Below are 7853 nucleotides of genomic sequence, written 5' to 3'. Positions count from 1 at the left end.
TAACACCTCTTTCTCATCTGCCCATTCCCACAACTCATCCCAACTCCACCCTCACGTTTTGGAAGTGTGACTTGTATGATCAGAAATCCGGTCTGGCTTTGTCTTTCCAGTAAATCAATACTGCAGGGAGACTTATAACAATCCTGTCCAATTCTCTCAGGAAAGTGAGTTTTAAAGACTTTGTTTCTGTGAAAGAGTTCAACTTATCTGATGATCTTTCTTTGAAGAGAGTATTTGCTGATTACAGGAACTGAGAGCATCAATCAGTCCAACTTTGTGCACAGGAACCAGTGAGGCAGTAAAACAGCAGCACTTAAAATTATCTTTTTCTGTTGAAAAGTTTAGGGCTAAAACAAAGGGAAGATGCATAAGGGAAGGCTGACTGGAAAATGTTCTATTTAGAAACAGTTCTGGTTCTCTTACCCCATTCTTGATTACTAGACACATTGGCATGGAAACATGTTCTGTAGTCATAATTCCTGTAGGGAAATCAAAGCTGGGATCTGTATTATCGTGACCTCAACTAATTATTATTAGTTAATTCACAAGTGCTAGCTTCGTGCTGTCCAGAATTAAGATGTGGGATTCTACAAGTGGCTAATTGGCATCACGGCCTCTCCACTAACACTGGCAGCCATGGTAGCTTTTTTTGTGATGTGGACACCTGTATAGTGGAAACTGGGCTGAGGCAACCATGCATTTCACATAGGCTGCCAAACAGATAGATAGAAAATGGATCTTGTAGGAGAAAACTTATCTCTTGGATACCACAAGTAGCGGATGCATCAGGAATCCTAGCAGAGGGAATAACAAGGATTTAACTATATTTACATTATTGATTTACTACTTGTAGGCAATACAGATGTAGTCTTCAGGGGAGATTTTAAGAACAAAGGAATTACGTTGACAGATAGTAGTGTAACGAGCGGCCTGGACTTGACATGACCCACAGCCATCTTGTCTATGGACTTAGCATAACTTGCAACCATCTTGTATGCTCAGCAACCATAAATTGGAAATATAACTATAGAGTCAGGAGTATTTGGCTTTGGTGTAGACAGACAGAAAAATATCAGCTGCATTACTAACAGGGATAGTTAAATTAAAATCACAGATTCATGGGAATAGAAGGGAGTATGGACAAGATAACCTTGAGTTTCTGCAAATTTCTTACTGGGTGCCTGTCTGAGTTTCTTGTTAAAACTTGCTTTTGCTGATAAGTAGAAATTATGAGGGTTTTCTGTTGCTACAGAAATTGTTTTAGTCCATTAGGGGTTATGATTGGTTAGATTTAGTGTATAGTCATGCTTTCAGTAAAATAATTGATTAAGGTATTGATAAGAAGAACTCTAATTTTAACTATAATGAGGGTCAGAAAATAAGCTTGTTGGAACTCAATTCTGGGATACAATTCAAGACCAAAACTTCCAGGACTTTTAACCCCTGCATGACCATATAGTGCAGAACCCAGAGCCCTGGATGAGAGCGGATCCTGACTGGCCATCGAGAGACGTCTGCCTGTTGTTGTTGGGAGTGGTAGGCATTAGATGCTCAGCATGTGTATTCCATTGATTTGTTGCTAATTGCTAATAAGTACATGGACATGTTTAAGGATATTCACCTTGTGAAGGTTCTTTCACTGGGAAGAGACCCATAGAGCCCTGAGCCTACAGAGGGATAAGTTGGATCCCTTGTCCCTGAGTACCCACAAGGACGGGTAGCAGACGGGAGCCTTAAATTGTGCGGGTAATAGTAGGGCATTCTGTGGAGAGGAATGGCATGGAAGAAAAATACTGAGAAGATTATGGGATATGTTAGTTAACAGGGATTTAAGGATAACATCACTACCATAGGAAGGGATGGGGAAAGATGCAATAAGAGAAGACTTCAGAAGCAATCCAATGTAGAAATATGTAACGCCTTGAAGGCTAGGACAAAAAATGTAAACTTAATGCCACGGAGGAGGGGAAGTAAGTATAGAAATTTGAAGAGGAAGGAAACATAGTGAGCTTAATTGTAGAAAGAGAATGTTATGGGCCATAGTCTGTATGGAATGGAGAGTTGCAAGGCAAGTATTACAAAAGCCAGAGGAGGATGTCGTGGTTGTCAAGATGTGATAAGGACAGACATGGCCAAGATTTTTAGCTGGAACGGAAAAGAAGGGTTGCATCTTCAATATGCTGTCAAGTAAGTAAAAGATTTGGACACAGCCTTAGATGTATCAGGAGCAGATGGAGGAGTCAAAGGGTATGTGTACACTACGAAATTAGGTCGAATTTATAGAAGCCGGTTTTATAGAAATTGTTTTCATTCAGTCGATTGTGTGTGTCCCCACATAAAATGCTCTAAGTGCATTAAGTCGGCGGACCGCGTCCACAGTACCGAGGCCAGTGTCGACTTCCGGAGCGTTGCACTGTGGGTAGCTATCCCACAGTTCCCGCAGTCTCCGCCGCCCATTGGAATTCTGGGTTGAGATCCCAATGGCTGATGAGGCAAAAACAGTGTCGCGGGGGATTCTGGGTACATGTCGTCAGCCCCCTCCCTGCCCCCCGTGAGAGCAACAGCAGACAATCATTTCGCGCCTTTTTTCCTGGGTTACCTGTGCAGACGACATACCATGACAAGCAAGGAGCCTGCTCAGCTCAGCTCACCGTCACCATATGTCATCTGGGTGCCGGCAGATGTGGTACTGCATTGCTACACAGCAGCAGCTAATTGCCTTTTGGCAGTAGATGGTGCAGTATGACTGGTAGCCGTCATCGGCTATCTCAGTGCTGGCAGACGTGGGGCTGCATTGCTATACAGCAGCAGCTCCTTGCTTTTTGGCAGTAGATGGTGTATTACGATTGGTATCCATCGTCATCGTACTCCTCAGTGAGTTCGGTCAGAGGCGCCTGGGCAGACATGTTTTGTCTCTGGAGACTCAGTCCTGCCGGCAGTCCTATTGCACCATCTTGACGATGCTGGCTAGCAATTGAAATGCAGCATATTCTGCCAAACACCCAGAAACTGCCAATGGCTATCAGTCATGCTGCACCATCTGCTGCCAGTCTAAGATGTAAAAGATAGATGGACCAGATTTGTTCTGTATTCATTTGCTTCCCCCTCCCTCCGTGAAATCAACAGCCCGCTAAACCCAGGGTTTTGAGTTCAATCTTTTGGGGGGGCGGGGCATTCTGTGTGACAGTTGTTTGTGTTTCTCCCAGATGCACAGTCACCTTTGTTGATTTTAATTCCCTGTAAGCCATGTCATCACTCGCCCCTCCCTTCCTCCGTCAGACAATAGTTTCGTGCCTTTTTTCAGCCCAGACGCCATAGCACTGGGATCATGGAGCCCGCTCAGATCACCGCGGCAATTATGAGCACTATGAACACCACGCGCATTGTCCTGGAGTATATGCAGAGCCAGAAGATGCCAAAGCAAAACCAGGCGAGGAGGCGATTGCAGCATGGCGGCAAGATTGATGAAGAAATTGACATGGACATTGACCTCTCACAAAGTACGGCCCCAGTAATGTGCAAATCACGGTGTTAATGGGGCAGGTTCATGCCGTAGAATGCCGATTCTGGGCCCGGGAAACAAGCACAGACTGGTGGGACCGCATCGTGTTGCAGGTGTGGGACGATTCCCAGTGGCTGCGAAACTTTCACATACGTAAGGGCACTTTCATGGAACTTTGTGAGTTGCTTTCCCCTGCCCTGAAGCGCCAGACTACCAGGATGAGAGCAGCCCTCACAGTTGAGAAGCGAGTGGCGATAGCCCTGTGGAAGCTTGCAACGCCAGACAGCTACCAGTCAGTCGGGAATCAATTTGGAGTGGGCAAATCTACTGTGGGGGCTGCTGTGATCCAAGTAGCCAACGCAATCAAAGACCTGCTGGTATCAACAGTAGTGACTCTGGGAAACGTGCAGGTCATAGTGGATGGCTTTGCTGCAATGGGATTCCCAAACTGTGGTGGGGCGATAGACAGAACCCATATCCCTATCTTGTCACCGGAGCACCAAGCCAGCGGGTACATAAACCGAAAAGGGTACTTTTCAATGCTGCTGCAAGCCCTGATGGATCACAAGGGACGTTTCACTAACATCAACATGGGATGGCCGGGAAAGGTACATGATGCTCGCGTCTTCAGGAACTCTGGTCTGTTTCAAAAACTGGAGGAAGGGACTTCCTTCCTGGACCAGAAAATAACCATTGGGGATGTTGAAATACCTATAGTTATCTTTGGGGACCCAGCCTACCCCTTAATGCCATGGCTCATGAAGCTGTACATAGGCAGCCTGGACAGTAGTCAGGACCTGTTCAACTATAGGCTGAGCAAGTGCCGAATGGTGGTAGAATGTGCATTTGGACGTTTAAAAGTGCACTGGCGCAGTTTACTGACTTGGATAGACCTTAGCGAAACCAATATCCCCATTGTTATTGCTGCTTGCTGTGCGCTCCACAATATCTGTGAGAGTAAGGGGGAGACATTTATGGCGGGGTGGGAGGTTGAGGCAAATCGCCTGGCCACTGATTACGCGCAGCCAGACACCAGGGTGGTTAGAAGAGTACAGCAGGGCACAGTGCACATCAGAGAAGCTTTGAAAACCAGTTTTGTGACTGGCCAGGCTACGGTGTGAAACTTCTATTTGTTTCTCCTTGATGAACCCCCCTGCCCCGGTTCACTCTACTTCCCTGTAAGCTAACCACCCTCCCCTCCCTCCTTCGAGCACTGCTTGCAGAGACAATAAAGTCATTGTTACTTCACATTCATGGATTCTTTATTAATTCATCACACAAATAGGATAACTGCCAAGGTAGCCCGGGAGGCGTGGGGGAGGAGGGAAGCACCGGATGGGGTGGGGGAGGAGGGAAGGACAAGGACACTCTGCACTTTAAAACTTTAACACTTATTGAAGGGCAGCCTTCTGATGCTTGGGCAATCCTCTGGGGCGGAGTGGCTGGGTGGCCGGAGGTCCCCCCACCGCGTTCTTGGGCGTCTGGGTGAGGAGGCTGCGGAACTTGGGGAGGAGGGTTATTGGTTACACAGGGGCTGTAGCGGTGGTCTCTGCTCCTGCTGCCTTTCCTGCAGCTCAACCATACACTGGAGCATATCAGTTTGATGCTCCAGCAGCTGGAGCATCGACTCTTGCCTTCTGTCAGCAATCTGACGCCACCTATCCTCTTCAGCCCGCCACTTGCTCTGTTCATCCTGCGATTCAGCCTGCCACCTCTCCTCTCGTTCATACTGTGCTTTTCTGCACTCTGACATTGTCTGCCTCCACGCATTCTGCTGTGCTCTGGCAGCGTGGGAGGACATCTAGAGCGCCGAGAACATATCATCCCGAGTCCGCCGTTTTCTCCTTCTAATCTTCACTAGCCTCTGCGAAGGAGAAACATTTGCAGCTGGTGGAAGAAAAGGGAGAGGTGGTTAAAAAGACACATTTTAGAGAACAATGGGTATACTCTTTCACGTTAAATTTTGCTGTTCACATTACACAGCACATGTGCTTTCGTTACAAGGTCGCATTTTTCCTCTTATATTGAGGGCCTGGCCGGTTTGGTGTGAGAGATCACTCACACAGTGCCAGGCAACAGAATTCGGCTTGCAGGTAGCCATGGTAAGCCACAGTCTTTTGGCTTTTGTAACCTTCATAACATGTGGGAATGGTTTCAAACAGCAGCGCCCTCATTTCCCATACCAAGCACCCGTTGGGTTGGCCATTTAAAATGGGTTTGCAATGTAAAAGGAGGGGCTGCACAAACCCAACTATCTCCCCTCGCCCCCATACCCAATTCTCTGGAATGATCACTTCACCCCTCCCCCCCGACCGCGTGGCTAACAGCGGGGAATATTTCTGTTCAGCCGAGCAGCAACGGGCACCTCTGAATGTCTCCTTGATAAAATCACCCCATTTCAACCAGGTGACCGTGAATGATATCACTCTCCTGAGGATAACAAAGAGAGATAAGGAATGGATGTTGTCTGCATGCCAGCAAACACTGGGACCATACGCTGCCATGCTTTGTTATGCAATGATTCCAGACTATGTGCTACTGGCCTGGCGTGGTAAAGTGTCCTACCATGGCGGACGGGATAAGGCAGCCCTCCCCAGAAACCTTTTGCAAAGGCTTTGGGAATACATGAAGGAGAGCTTTCTGGAGATGTCCCTGGAGGATTTCTGCTCCATCTCCATACATGTTAATAGACTTTTCCAGTAGATGTACTGGCCGTGATTGCCAGGGCAAATTAATCATTAAACACGCTTGCTTTTAAACCATGTGTAGTATTTACAAAGGTACACTCACCAGAGGTCCCTTGTGTGCCCTCAGGGTCTGGGAGCACACCTTGGGTGAGTTCGGGGGTTACTGGTTCCAGGTCCAGGGTGATAAACATATCCTGGCTGTTGGGGAAACCGGTTTCTCTGCTTCCTTGCTGTGAGCTAGCTTCATTGTCTTCATCATCATCATCTTCCTCGTCCCCCAAACCCGCTTCCGTGTTGTGTGATTCTCCATTGATGGAGTCAAAGCACAGGGTTGGAGTAGTGGTGGCTGCACCCCCTAGCATGGCATGCAGCTCCGCGTAGAAGCGGCATGTCTGCAGCTCTGCCCCGGACCTTCCGTTTGCCTCTCTGGCTTTGTGGTAGGCTTGCCTTAGCTCCTTAATTTTCACGCAGCACTGCTGTGCGTCCCTGTTATGGCCTCTGTCTTTCATGCCTTTTGAGACTTTTTCTAATGTTCGGGCATTTCATTTACTGCTACGGAGTTCAGCTAGCACTGATTCATCTCCCCATATGGCGAGCAGATCCCATACCTCCCGTTCTGTCCATGCTGGAGCTCTTTTGCGATCCTGGGATTCCATCATGGTTACCTGTGCTGATGAGCTCTGCGTGGTCACCTGTGCTCTCCATGCTGGGCAAACAGGAAATGAAATTCAAAAGTTCGCAGGGCTTTTCCTGTCTACCTGGTCAGTGCATCTGAGTTGAGAGTGCTGTCTAGAGCGGTCACAATGAAGCACTGTGGGATAGCTCCCGGAGGCCAATACCGTCAAATTCCGTCCACACTACCCCAAATCCGACCCGGAAAGGCCGATTTCAGCGCTAATCCCCTTGTTGGAGGTGGAATAAAGAAATTGGTTTAAAGGGCCCTTTAAGTCGAAAAAAAGGGCTTCGTTGTGAGGACGTGTCCAGGCTTAATTCGATTTAACGCTGCTAAATTCGACCTAAACTTGTAGTGTAGACCAGGCCAAAGACTTACAATTTCTCATGGATGGTGATTGTCAGCAGTGACATTGAATGAGGGGAGCAAAGAGTTTTGGAGGAAAAAGTGAAGAGGACAGTTTTCACCATGTTAAGTTTAAGCTGATGGAAAGATATCCAAGCAGGTGATGTCAGCTAGGCTGAGGAGCAGGATTGGAGGAAGGGAGACGGGTCAGAAGTGAAGAGGTAGATTTGTAAGTCTGGTGTAAATAGCAGTTGAAGCCATGCGACCAGATAGATTATCCTGAGAGAAAGCACAAAGGAAAAAGAAGGGGACCTAATTCTCAGCAGGAGAAACTGGACAACATTCTATACAGGCTTGAGGAGACGTAACACGCACACCTACCTGAGCCTGAACCAGCCCAAAATTTCTCCAGAGGGAGCTAAGAAAACCTAGCCTGGCTTGACTCTGCTTATCTTTCCAGATTAGGTGAGATCAGGACTGTTAAGGGAAGTTATCCACACAGAAGACTTAGATAGTGAGGTTCATGAGCTGTAACTAAACATCTTTCCCGCACAAATGTAGATCTAATTTATATTGCTTTCCTTTGGCCATAGAAATCTTGGCATATGGGGATTGCCAACAATTTAATCTGGACTATTTTATATTG

This window comes from Chrysemys picta, chromosome 8 (assembly GCF_011386835.1).
Source record: "Chrysemys picta bellii isolate R12L10 chromosome 8, ASM1138683v2, whole genome shotgun sequence".
Classification (NCBI taxonomy): domain Eukaryota; kingdom Metazoa; phylum Chordata; order Testudines; family Emydidae; genus Chrysemys; species Chrysemys picta.
Note: the sequence above shows the minus strand (reverse complement) of the source record.